This window comes from Propithecus coquereli, unplaced genomic scaffold (genome assembly GCF_000956105.1).
Source record: "Propithecus coquereli isolate 6110/MARCELLA unplaced genomic scaffold, Pcoq_1.0 Scaffold13, whole genome shotgun sequence".
Classification (NCBI taxonomy): Eukaryota; Metazoa; Chordata; class Mammalia; order Primates; family Indriidae; genus Propithecus; species Propithecus coquereli.
In genome coordinates this window covers 1,830,854-1,845,740 of record NW_012137191.1, presented here as the reverse complement: position 1 = coordinate 1,845,740, position 14,887 = coordinate 1,830,854, and positions in this window count along the sequence as shown.

The following is a 14,887-nucleotide window of genomic DNA, read 5'->3' as shown; positions in this document are numbered from 1 at the left end:
TTAAAGCAGCAGGTTATAAATACAAAGTATGCCCTGTTTTAAAATCAATGATGCCTGAAGTAATTATAGGACATTGCAAACTACAGGGATAGATATCAGGTCAAGTGAAAAGAAGCCATTCACTTCTCTAGTAAAGAATTCCCGCCAGCTCTGCTCCCACGTCACTGGTGGTGAATGTTGGTGTTGCCCATATCATTATAGGTAAAAAGGTCAGGCATATTCCAACTTCCTTTAGCATTTCCTGTTTGGTCTAAAAATACACTGGGAGAAAGTTGGCTGAGTTCAAAGGGTAGGAGAAATCTATTTCATTCTGAGGAGCAGAGGTTGGACTTTGTTCAGTCAATGTTTAACAGTGGAATAGTAAATGAAATGAAATCATTTAAATAACCCCAAACTGTTTGATTCAATTAAAAGGTAGTTATTGGATTTGGTGTCTATTAAGATGTTCCTGGTTCTTTTTCTTCTACTCTGATAATTTGAGTTAGTTTCCATCTTCCCAGTAGTTCTTGAATCTGGTGAAAAAATTACCATTCAGAATAAGCATGGTTCTCTAAAGAGTATCTTTGAACTGTTACACTTTTTAGAAGTTTAATTCCTAAAGCACAAGTTTTAGGAATTAAAACAGAAGTTTCTAAACAGCAAAGTCTGTGAGTTTCACTAATAATTTTACCAATTTTATTTATTTAATGTGTATTTACTGAATGCCTACTATGTGTGGGACTCTCTTGCACAGTCAAAATTTTTCAAGTACATACTCTACTGAGGACAAATTATCTTGAATCCTCACAGTCCTCATGTTACAGGTGGGGAAACTGACTGCTGTCCAAGCAGGGAAAAATGAGTTACTGCCTGATGACAGGGGAGGGTCACCTGACCAGTTCCACAGATGAGCCAGATGAGTTGTTTCCCAATTTACCCCTCTTCATTAGTCATCTTCGTGTCACGTGCAATTACATGACTCAGCTTAATGCAAAATAGCTGCAACACATAAAATGTTATTGTAAATAGATATTCTGAAATAATATGACAATATGCTTTACTGAGTCCTTAAAAAGATGTGAGTTTAGATTAGATTCTTTAAAAGAATACATAAAGAAACAGGAGACACAATGAAAAATAAAGCAAGCTTATTTCTAAAAATTTTTCAACTTTTTGTTTATTAATAACTAACAGTTTATTAAAAATTTTAAGGGACCTATCTCCAGCTTTAAAATCACAGAAAGAAGATAAAAAGAAAAAACAGGTAGGAAAATTTAGAAGTCTGATACTGAGTTGCCTAAATTGTATGCTAAAAGGCAGTCAAACTTTTCTTTCCTTAGGCTTCATGCTCACAACCAAAATCCTTAAATGTCAGCTTTCTAGTTCAGTGTTTCCCCCAGATTTATGCTTTTTCTTTTCAATTGCAAAGGAATTCATGTCCATCCTCATAATTTAAAAACACTTCTCATAATATAAGGTATATGGAATAGAAAACACCAGATTACCACCCCACACCTCTTTCTACCAATTCCAGCTGGGAAGTATTCACTGTCATAGTTTGGTGGGTACCTTTCCAGATGCTGTTCTCTGAATTTGCAAGTAATTCTATTTCTAAAATGCTACTGCATTTTGAGAAGAGAATACTGCATAGCCCCATCCCACTTTAGTGAGAAAGACCCTGAAAATGGAAGAAAAGTAGAAGGTAAAAGTAAATTCATATTGGATTAAATAAAATCTCCTCAGAACACCTTTGTTTCTGGGATTAGACTTAGAGTTTTCTTGTAGTCTGCTATGGACTGAATTGTGTCTCTCCAAAATTCATATATTGAAACCTTAACCCTAATGAAACTTTATTTGGAGACAGGACTTATAATGTAATCATTAAGGTTAAATGAGGTTATAAGGGTGGGGCCCTGATAGGATAGGATTAATATCCTTATCAGGAGAGACACCAGAGTGCATGTGTGCTCTCTCTCTGTGCCTGCACAAGGAAGAGGTCATGTGAGTGCACAGCAAGATGGCGGCTGCCTACACGCCAGGAAGAGGGCGTCACTGGAAACCGACCATGCTGGCACTCTGACCTCACACTTCTAGCCTCCAGAACTGTGAGAAAATAAATGTCTGTTGTTTAAGCCATCAAGTCCATGGTATGTTTTGTTATGGCAGCCTAAGCTGACTAATATTGTTTCTCTCTGGTGGCAGGGCATTTAGAGGGAGCCTCTGTGAGCCCTGGCTTTCCTCCATGATCAGGTAGGGTAGGAAAGTGACACACACCAGCTGAGTGCTGTTTAGACAGATGTAGACCAGACAGTGCATGAAAGGAGGAAGAAGACTGGTCCCAAAGGGAGAACACCAAGACTAATAGGCAAGTGTAGGAGAAATCGACGTTGTTAGGAGACAGGCATCTGAAGTTTTCCACCAAAGAGACCTTCTGCTTTCTGGGGACTATTGCTAAGATGACCAGAATCCTCTTTCTTCTCGACTTGTCATGACAGAGCCAGTGCATCTTTCCAGAACCAAATAGTCCCAGTCAACTCTAATAATATCTTCATACTTTAAGAAGAAAAAAATCTCTGCACCCAAGTCCTCTGCTTGCTCAATTCCCAGAGGACTGTTCTCCACTGGGAATGAGACGGGAAGTCCCCCAAGCCAAAGAAGGGAAGTCTTTTCTATGGCATCCCCGCCCTGCAAGATGCAGTGGGGAAAGCAGGACAAGGCATATCCAGACAGTGTCATTGAAACCAGAAGAATGGAAAGCCCTTATATTTTCAGTTATTCTTTTGAGATTTTCACACTTAAAAAAAGATTTAAGGCTGAGCGTGGTGTCTCACACCTGTAATCTGAGACTTTGGGAGGCTGAGGCAGAAGGATCACTTGAGGCCAGAAGATGGAGACCAGCCTGGGGAACATAGTGAGATCTCATCTCTGCAACAACAACAACAACAACAACAACAACAACAACAAAAATCAGCTAGGTGTGGTGGCACACTCCTGTAGCCTTTAGTCCCAGCTACTTGGGAGGCTGAGGTGGGATGATCGTTGGAGTTCAGGAGTTCCAGGCTGCAGTGAGCTGTGATCTATGATAGCACCACTGCACTCTAGCCCTCCGACCTGGGTGACAGAGCAAGACCCTGTCTCTAAAAAAGCAAAGCAAACCAAAAAAAGATTTAAAAAGACATTTCCATAGATAATTAAAATTCTATCCCCCAGTTTAAAAGGTAGTGGTGTGGAACAAAAATGACAACACAGAATGATGTCTTGTTTGGTTACACGGGAACTCCAATTAATTTCCAGGCAAGACAAGTTTGTTTCTATGGTTATTTTTAAGAAGAAAAACAATCATTTTAATGAAGTTTATAAGTAAATTAGCATACTTATTTTTGATATTCACTTTTATCCAATAATCTTTTATATTTTATTCCATTGTCTTTTTTTATGTAAGTTCATCCTTTGTTTTTCATTAATTTGCAAAAGTTTTTGTATGTTTTTGCTTATTAAACAACTGAGTTTTATCTGTTCTAGAATTTTAATGTTTTCCTATGTGTTTACTTCCATTTTTGTTAATGTTATTTCATTTACTTTTATATTTCACTTTGGATAGTATTTTTTTGTTATTTCCCTCACATGAGATTTAATGAATGTTTAATTTAATTATTGTTTCATTTTTATTCCTAATAACAAAGACACTATAGTTCTAAAAAAACCCTAACGAATAAAATGTGTCATTTGGATAATGTTTTAACTCTTCTAAATGCCTTTCTATCTGTCTTTTCATTCTATCTTCAGATTAATCCCTGAAGTTGGAGTTTATAATTACTATTTATCTCCATTTGTCAGATGAAGAAACCAAGGGCCCAATAATTTAATTGAATAACTTGTTTAAGATTTAATAGCTAATAAGCAACAAAGTAAGTCTTATGACAAACTTCAAAACTAAAATACTGCAATAATAATGCAGACAGTCTATCTTGGGAAGATTGGCTAAAATTCCGTTGGGGATATTTTTTGATGTAAAGGTGCCCTTCTTCAGATGCAAGTCTTTGCCATGGTCATGCACATGCTAAAAACTTCCACATGTCCATCCCTGCTCTAATTTCTCCCCTGAGCTCCAGGCCTATGTATCCAAGTGCTATTGGAAACTCCTCTTGCCTCACAGGCAGCATAAATGGAATGCGGAGTTACTCATTGCAGTAAATGGTAATTTGACTCTTCCATTTGCTTGGGATAAAAATCTTGGTGTTATCATTGCCTCCTCTCTTTCTAACATGCCCTACATCACATATTGGCTCAGACTAGGTGGTAGAAGGAACCTAGGGAGCTGGGGAGAAGTGGGAAGATAGGATATATTTTGTGTTAGGGCTAATGGGGCTTGTGGGTGCATTGGATGTGGGATTGAGGGCAAGAAGGGAGAATATTAACTTTTAGGTTTGAGCAACAAGGTAATAGATGATTCGTTGGAAGGATTAGAGACCATGTATGCGAATGTATGTTAATAGAGTATATGATAGCTAATATTTATTTTAACAAAATTAGTAATTGGTATCTATGTTTTTGCAGTTCCAGACATTGTTTTCTCTTATGAAATTTGAAAAAAAATTGTTGGACGTTAGTTTCCATTAGATTTATTTCTCCAGATATGGAGGTTACTTAAAATAGCATCTAGCTAACTGTTTATGTTTAGATTTTACATACAGTGACTACTTGACTTCCTTGCTTTGTCTTAGCTCAAATTCATACTTGTATATTAACTGAACAACTTAATGGAAAATTTGTCTAAACAATATGGATTAACCATTTAAACATTTCAGACTTATTTACATTCCAAGATTTGCACTTCTCACTTAGCTCTGTCCCTCTCAAGAGGGAGTGGAGAGCGAATACACACCTGTTTACGTTAGATTCTGAGAATAGTGTGGTTCATTGTGCACCTGGAAAAAAAGGTGTTAACTATGTTTACTATTTTATATGAAGGATTTCAAGAAAAGGAGCAAAAATTGACATGAACTACTGAAGAACCCTCAGAGAAGGCTGTGGAAAAGTTCCCTTGCATGGCACTTCTCCTGACTCTTCTGATCTGAACCGTGGACGTGGTCACCATGGCTCATAGACATGGGAAGGTCACCGAGGGTAGAAGTGTGGTTCTGAGGGACTTGGCATCGGGTCCCAAGCTTGTTTAATGATTTGACTTAATAATGGTATGATTTATGTTTGTTTCACTTCTTGAGTCAGGGGGTCTCTCGACATCTCTCAAGACCGAAGTCTTCTCTGTGGAGAGCTATCCAGCACATGAGACAGCACCCAAGTGTTCTTAAGAACAGGTTGATGTGTGTGCTCTGTATTGATTTTTTATGGATTCGAGGGTGTATAATCAGCCATACTCTTTTGATCTTCGGCTCTTTTGCCAAATTCTTAACTAAATTTGTAATATACATTAACAGCAATGAAAGGGTGAACTGACCAGGAGGGTTATTATACAGTGTTCATGTTGCCAAGGTAGACAGCACAATCCATTTTCCTGATGGTTTTGGCACAATCTTTCCTGACACCTCAGAGATGGGCAATGAGATGTTATATATGCCCTTGTGCCTGGTTATTAATCTGGTTGTTTTGGATGGATACAAAGTAAAACAAGTAGGGGGACCATTAATTCATTGTGGGAGGAGGGGAGGTGGTAAATCACATCTCAACTTCCCATCCACAGTGATTCATTGGGAACATTCTTCCCAATACTTTGGTCCTATAAGTAAACTAATCAAATTTAAGTCTCATGAAGATTTGCATCCATCAGTACAATATTTATTAATTTCTTGCCAAATGTTCCAAGTTACAAACTACCTTTATTATTCTTGTGTCACAATTCAAATAGAACACCGTATAATACATCGAGTTTCTCTACTTGATCCAATTTCTGTAAAAATTTAACAAAATATTAATATAAACAAATGAAACTGAGCATAAAAACTTTTATGAGATTCACATGGTATTTCTTTGGATTTGGGTATGATCTTTTGTAAGACTCTTTACCTGTTTTGGAGGAAGCCATAATTTCATCTTTTCATGTATGCAGTGCCCAATTTCAGAGTCTCTTTTGCCTGTGAATTGAGAGAGTTAGATGGGATCATGGGAGACCCTAGGTCCTGGTTTTCTGGCTCCTTTGTAGCTTCGATGCATCTCTGACATTCTTACTCCTGGGAAAGGCAATGACTTACTAGAGTCATCAAACACTCAAGGGCAAAGATTGAAATTTCTCCCTTTCCAAAGCCAGGGAGAAAGTCAGTCAACAAACAACTACCAAGTGCCCACCAAGCGTTGCGCTCACCCTGGAGACATAGACGCCAATAATCCTGATGGCAGGGAATCAACTGCTATTTATACGAGGTTATCTGGATGGTGGCAAGGGAGACAGAATGAGAGCAGAGGATTTGCACATAATTGATATTTTCAGTTAGATTAGTTTGGGATTCAGCATTCCAAATCTGGAGTAAGGGAGCAGGCAGGCCTCTGCCTGCTTTATTAAGGTCTTTGGTAGAATGTTGACATGGAGCCTGTGGGAGGAGCAGCAGAAGGGGAAGCCACACAGAAAAGGAAAAGAGAAAATCATGCCCCCAAAGTATGTATATGATTGCAGTTTACATTTCTATAAAATTGTCTATAAATGCAGAGCAGATATGTTTCAAAAAGATTAACGATTGTTAGAACTGGAAATGACTTTAGGAATCATTGGATTTAAAGGTTCTCTAACTTTGGTGTATATCAGACCTCCTGGGAGTCAGGACAATAAATAGACAATAAATATACGAATGAACAGATCCTGCCCCAATGGCCTAGACACCTGATCCCCCAGGTGATTCCAAAATATACTGAGTTCTGAGAACCACTTATTTGTCTAATTTTCTTACTTTGCAGAGGAGGAAACTGGCACGCAGAGGGGTTAACATACTCACTCAAGGTCATATCAATTCCCTCCCCAGTTTAATCTTTATTGGCTGTACGCCCAGGCAGGAAAAAAATGCATCCACTTTGGGAAGTGTCTGGAGATAATTTTTTTTTTTAATGATGGAAAAGAAAGAAAAAATATTGTATAAGCAAATTAGGAAAAAAAATTACTACATATATATTTGTGAGTATCGTTGAGTATGGTCTTCTATAGCTATAAAATTTTGTGATAGATGAAACTATGTATTTCCTATTTTCTTATTTTTGCCTGCAAGTTTTCAAAGATATTTATTTTATGAGCTATCCACGCCAGGGCTTATAGGTGTCAGGCACAGTAAATTGAACGTCACCATAATCCTAATGTAGGTAGGTAGGCCAGGCTTATTTTTTTAGACGAGGAAACAGAGAGAAGAAGCGTCCTATCTAAAAAAATAAGATAAATTATTAGAATTATAATAGAAATGGAACATTCTTGACACACACATTAGTGCTGAGTGCTGGGCTGACTGCCTCATTTTTCACACAAGATCTAGAGTCTAAGGTACAGAATTTTATCAAAATGAGTTTGGATTTGAGTTTATTGACCTACCCACATTCTACTCTTTCCTCTCTGGCAATGATTAACACTAGTGTTTAATGTACATTTTAAAGAATGTTCTTTAAAACTCTTACCAAACAGAACTTTCCTTTTTTTGTAATGAGTCAGCTCTCCGGGTGTTTGTAGGCTAGGGAATTGCTTCCCCAGCGGTGGAGATATGGAGCCCAGCTGCCAGGGTAAACAGCCACTTCCTAATGTAACTGCTCAAAAATGCTGGAGGAAAAAAATGTAAGAAAAGAAATTGCTTCCTTGTCTTATAAACAGTCAACTGTGTTTTACAACAGTATACCGCACTCCAAATCATTCATCAACCTAAGTAACTACAGTTGGATTTCACTGTTAGATTTACTTGGGAAGCACATTAATCCTTCTCTTCTATGTAATGTGCCAGATTTCTTTGATGACAAACAGTTCACAAGAGACCTAAATACGGTCTTAGGAGAGAGGTTTTAATCTGACTCAGATTTAACTCAGAGGCCATTTTGGTCTTCTTAAGTGGGGCCCGAGGAAATGCTCTTCCAGTTTGACTTAGAACAATTTAGAGATTTTTTTTCTTTGATAGTTTTAATTTTTCTGATGATATGATTACAAATTATTTTAAAAATCACATTTAATTAAGCCTGGAACTAATCCAGAGTCACGTAATCATAGCCTCCAAGGAATCTCCTGGGCACATACATACTTGAATTGTTCTATTCCTCTCACCAGGAAGAGTGGTGCCGTTGCCACTGCACCTGTGTGTTTTCTGTGCCCAGAAGAATGTTAAATTCTAATGTTCAGCCATATTTAGAGAAAAATTTTTAGAGGTGATTTCCACTGATCATTGATCAGCCTTCATGTAGCTTTATAGTGTATGTTAAGTGAGCTTTATATGTATGTGAGTTGGTGGTATCCTCATTTAGTTTGCTGAATATTGATATTTTTAACATTTTAACATCTGTTAAAAATTCAACATGTCCACATAGAGTATGCTGAATGGCATATATCCTTTTTCTTTTTATTTTTCAGCCATCTAATTCCTTTCCCAATCACTATTACCAGTTTCTTACATATATTTCTAGAGATACTAATATGTTACATATTTATAAACATATGCATATATACACATATATGTGTGCATATATATGTTTTTTCATACAGGTGATAGCATACTGTCTGTACACAGTTCTGAACCACACTATTTTACCCATAACCATATCTTAAAGATAATCCCATTTCAATACATAGTAACATTGTCTCAATCTTCCTATCTGTGGGGCACTTCGGTTGTTTTCAATCTTTTGCTAGTACAAAGATGTGTTTTCACCTGTGGGAATACATTTATGGGATAAATACATATCAGTCAATTTCTGGCCCCAACAATATGTGTACTTTAAATTTTAGTGATTATTGTAAAATTGCAAGAAGTTATGCTAATTTATATTCCCACCAGCAATTCAAGAATGTGCCTGTTTCCACGAACACTTGCCAACATAATGTTTTTAAATATTTTGATCTTTGTCAATCTGATTGTTGAATAATAGTTTCTCATTGTAGCTTAAATTTACATCTTTTAAAAATTATGAATAGAATAGTGCCTCTTCATACATCTAAATCATTTGTTTTTCCTTTACTGTGGACTGTCTCTTCTTATCCTTTGCTCTTTACAATTTTTCTTCTTGTTGATTTTTAAGAGCTTTTTATTTATGAGGAAATTAACCCTTAGAATGCCATGTAAAGTACAATTTCTTCTGATTTTGCCTGTGGTGTTTTGAGATATACTGAAACTTTTAATTTTTATGTAGTTGAATCCATTCAATCTTTGCTTTTACGCCTTCTGAGTTTTATGAAAAAATTTAGAAAGGCCTTCTCTACTTCTTCAAGGTTATTAAAAAATTCTCCCATATTTTTTTTCTCTTGGTACTTTTATGGTCTTATTGCTCTCTTTTAAATCTTGATATATCTGGATTTTTTGGGGGTGTGTGGCATGAGGCAGAGAGGCAACATTCCTGCCAGATGGCTGTGAGGGCCTTCCGCACACTCACTGAGCTCTATGTTATGGTCGGTCTTGAACCAGGCAGGTGTAGCTGCAGAGCAGAAGAAGATGTGACCTTGTAAAGCTACACTGCACTCTGGAGGGCACAAGGTAGCATGTGTTCCATTGCCAGTGTGTCTGCAAAAAGAAACCCGGGGGCTCTGCAGAAGAGATGTGAAGAGGCTTACGTTAAGAGGAGACTATTGACTCACTGGAAATGAGTAGGGGTGAGTGGCTGAAAAGGTGATGGTGTAAATGGAACAGTCAAGCATTTCAGGTAAAGAGAAACAGCAAGAACTTGTTAACATTGGGAATGGAATTCATTTCAATATTATGTACCACTGTTACATTACTACACAGTGATGGAGGCATTTTTAAAACTTGATTTAGGACAACTCTGAATAGGTTTTTGAGAGCTTACATTTATCCAACTTCAAATAAACCCTGTAATACCATACTAACGGCATCTTATGCACCTATCAATGCAAGATTGGGAACTTTCAATGAATACAGAAAGCTCAGAGGAGGGTGCAAAAAGGGTACGACTTTGTTTTAGCTTTTATGCACTTGAGCGTCTGATAAGTCCTACAAAAAATGACTATGTTTATTATATTCTTCCTTTGCTCTCTGCTGGATGTTTTATTTCTTTCAGCTTTACGTGCTCACAGGAGGGATGAGGTCAGGTTCTTATTAATAAAGGCCTGATGTGTTAAACAGCTCAATTAGAGTGAGAGATTTTCCAGTTGATTCCAGGATGTATGCTGACTGGTGTCACTAAAAGTTCATGGGCTCCACCTTCAACTGGACCCTCTGTGCTGTCCCTTAATCCTGTGTCCCTGGCCAGCTTTCCCCTCCATTCTCACCTGATTGCAGGACGTGTCTGTCAGCATTTTGTATTTCCATTCCTTCAGTGCACTGAGATGGAGGGACATTTTGGCTTTCTGACTTCGGACAACTATGAACGGGCTTTTGAGGGTTTATGCACATCTGAATATAAATAAAACCTGTCTTCTTTTTTAAAAATGGAAGCGATTCCACACCTTTCCTGCTCTCTTCTTTCACAGCACAAGATCTCCTTTTTCCCCGAGGAAAAAAGAGGCCATTGGAGAGGAGTTGCTGCAATGTGCTGCCCTAGAGCCTTCCGGTTTATCTCTATGCGTTTATTAACCTTTCCTCCCTCTCCTCGCTAAACAAGAGCGGGCATCCTTCCCTCTATCCAAGGCCAATAATTGCCCATCTCTTACGTGGATTTCCTCTCCTCCCATCTTCTCAAGAACTCTTTTCTTTTCGCTTTCCTCTCTCTTTTATATCAGCCTCTCCCTTCACATGAGTGCATAATCGTGCTGGGAACATCCTATGAAAAGTAAATACACAGAAGCTCTGCCTCGACTGCACCTTATTGCTCCCATTCACGGCCAAACTTCTTGGAGGTTGCCTACATCCGCCTCCCATCTACCCTCAGCCTTCCGTGTTCTGTCGCTTCCCTGAAATGATTCTTGCCAAAGTCTTTAACAAAATTTACTATATTTACTGAAATTTTGAGACTATTTTCCTTGGAGTTTGGACTGTCTCGCAGCGTCGACCTCTCCTTCCTTCCTGACATGCTACCCTTTCTTTCTGCCATTCCTTGCTGGCTGCGCCTCTGCTTGCCCGGGACTTCCTCCTTTCCTTTGCCCACCTTCCCATACCAGGTTTCCTCGGGTGCCCTCGGACCTTCTCATCTCTCCCGACACTCTGCGAACCAGCCACGCCCAGTGCTTCAAGAGCAACTCATCTGTAGTTAATGCCGTCATGTTTAGAGCCAGCCACACCCAGATCTCACTCTCCATTCCTGCCACTTAATTCTCCTGGTCTTAGTTTTAGTTTGCTCATCTTTAAAATGGGCAAAATAATTCCTACCTCACAAGACTGTAGTTGGAAGTAAATTTCATTAAATCAGTTAAGTTTTATAAAAACATTTCATTTACTTATCGATTCAACAAAAACATTTTAGCCCATATTATATTATAGGTACTATACACAAGCTTTTTTTATTGTGCTGCACAATAAATGATACAATTTATAATGCCACCTGGGACACACATACACATAAGTTTTCATTGAGAAATTCTTACTCTCTTTAAATTTAAGGTGATAAGCTTTGTTATTTTCTCTTCCTTTTCATTAAAACTTATATTGGTTACAATCTGCTAAATTTCCCAGTCTGATGGACCATGACCTACAGTTTGGAAATCATTTTTATAGACTCTGGGGATACAGAAGTTTCTCACATGGAATATTCTTTCTAGGATGGAGCTGTCTATTAGAACTTTCTGCAATGATGGAAATGTTTTAAATCTGTGCTGCCCAATATACTAGCCACTAGCCACATGTGACTAAGTCCTTGAAATGTGGCTAGTGCAACTGAGGAACTAAATCCTAAAATTTTATTTAATTCTAAGTACTTTAAATTTACAAAACCATATGTGGTTAGTGGCTATGGTATTGGACAGTGCAATTCTAGAATGTGGCTGACAAGAAAAAAGTAAATGAATGGAAGAATAAGATAATTTCTGATAGTGACAAGGGCAATGAAGATGCTAAGTACAATGGGGTGATTGAGGTGTCTTTGGGAAGAGTTTGGGTTGGATGGTCGGAGAAGACCTGTCTGCCGAGGTAATGTCTATGTTGACATCTGATTGACATCTGACTTCTTGCCTGACAAGAAGTCAGGCATTGGGCCATCTCAGGGAAGAGAGTTCCTGGTAGAGAGTACAGCAGACGCAAGGACCTAGAGACAGAAATTAGCTTGGTGTATTTGAGGAACAGAAGTTCTGTGTGGCTGCATCATTGTGACAGTTAGGAAGTATGATAATGATGGTGTTGACAAGAAAAGCTCTGGGCCTGATTTGTCACCTTATTGCTGAATATTGCCACCTGAGCACCCCGTAGGCATTTCAAACTCAGCTTCTCCTATACTGGACTTTCAAAAGTTGTTGCTCTCCTGTGCTTCCTGTCTCAGTGAGTGGTACTACCATTTAACCTGATGTTCATCTTCCTCCCCTTCCTCTCCCTCACTGTCTCACACTACCTTCCTATCAATTGCCGAGTCCTGCCACTGTCCCTCCTAAATATCTCCAGAATATGTCCACTGGTCTGGGATATTTCCTTAATTTACAAACTCACAATGGTTTCTTTGCCTAATCTATTTTTCACACTGCAAGCAGAGTGATCATTCTAAAGCACAAATACAACCAAGCCACTCTTTGGCTTAAATCTTACTATGTTCCCAATGGCTCTCAGATTAGAGTACAAACTCTTTAGCAAGGACTTACAAGAACCCTTCTTACCCATTATGTACCTTGCTTAAACCTATTTTCTGCGACTTGAGAATGCCTTCCTCTCTATTCTTTGGGCATCTGCAAATAGTGTTTCTTCTGCATAGGAATATTTCTTTGCTCCATCCTCCTCAACCTTTGGATGACATCCTTGGTACCTAGCTTAAGCATCACTTCCTCCAAGAAGCCTTCCTGACTCCCTGGACCATGTTTAATGTTCCTTCCAGGTGCTCTCAGTGCCCTCTGAACTCTCCCCCTTGTAGCACTTATTACGCTGCACCATAATTGCCTCTTTACAAATCTGTTGACCATGTGAGGGTCGGGATCAGTCTACCGTGTTCATTGTTGCATCCCCAGAATCCAACACAATGCCTGGCATCAAGCAGATGCCCAATCAATGTTTTTTTCTGGATGAGTTAAAAAGAAATAACTTGGATTCAGATGTTACTATTGACAATGAATTATTAGCTATTGATTCATATTAATAGCTAGCATGAGCATGCTAGCATGCTTAGTATTCTACTCTATCTCCTTTATCCTTACAACAATCTACTAAAAGTTATTATTATTATCCTCATATTACAAATTAAAAATGAAGCCCCTGAGAGTTTAGAATAACTTGCCCAAAGTTACACAACTGGTAAGTGAAACAGTCAAAATAACCTGGGATCACCTAAATGAAAAATCTATTCTTTTAATTCCTATACCAGATAGGATGAGCTTTCTGCATTTCTTTGTTCTAACAGATACTTCATGGGAGGTGTGTAACCAGAGAGGGGCATTGCTAGCTGGAGTCATCCTGAGCTGAGCCATTATCTACGCACTTGACCAAGCCAGCTTCCACGTGCTGGGCCTGAAGTGGAGCTCAGGACTAAGCTATTTCCTTCAGTTTGTTTGGATATATCTCAAAAGGGTTTTCTGAGGGTAAGCCTCCTACAAGGTGCTGATCAAATGCTCCAGCAGTGGTCTCCCGTGTACCCGAGGGACATAGATTGACGATGTCCATCAACAGAGGAAAGTCAGGAGACTGGGAGTTAGTGTTGATCGTGCTCTGGCAGAATGCATTTTGCATTTTCTTTGTGATTGCTAATCCATTTGGGGAGCAGCCTTGTTTTTCATAATATTTCAGGAACTACCACAGTGAATTATGATCCTGGGATTTACATTATCACTGTAGCTCAGTGGAAATCCTGATAGACTATTGTTTCAGGATCTTTTGGGGATTCATAATCCAGTGATTTGATGTGACTTTGGGGATTTTGATTATACCATTTTGGCCTGTGCCCATCATCTCTATGGTGGGTTGAACAGTTAAATAGAGTGTCTTCCTCTTGTAAGACTCCAGGTACTTGCCTAGCTTATTCTTCACTGCATCCGTCTTAGGAAGGGAGTGGCAATTGTTCGCTCTTTCATAGTGAGAAGGACAATGGGGGCCATAGAGGTTAATTGGCTCACCTCAGTGAAGCATCCAGCTTACAGTAGCTCAACATCATGGGCTGGTGCTTCTGAGTCGGGCTGTTTTATCTTACTGGAGATGAAATGCACATTTTATATTTAAGGGTTCACAATGCTTCCATGTGTGTTCATTCATTCATCTCTTTATTCATTCAACAACTGTGGGGAGCCTACTATATGCCAGGCACTGGGGACATGGTGGGAAATAAGACAGACATGCTGCCAAGGAACTGACATTCTTATTGAAGACAGGGAACAGACAAAATCATATAAACATATTTGAATTTTTCATTTCAAATAGTAATGTTCTATGGATAAAATAAAAACTGAGTAACAGGATAGAGGGTGCCTTGGGGTGGATAAAGAAAGGATTATCAAAAGGCTTCCATGTGATGGTATTGTGTGAGCTAGTAGCAGAAGGATGAAAAAATCTGGGGAAGGGTACTCCAGCAAGAGGGAATAGCAAATGCAAAGGCCATGAGGCTAGAATGAGATTGGCAAATTTAAGGAAAAGGAATGCTGAATCTTAGACCATGGTTCAGAGGATGTGTTAGAGAGTTTTAAGCAGAGGAGTGAAAGGGATCTCAT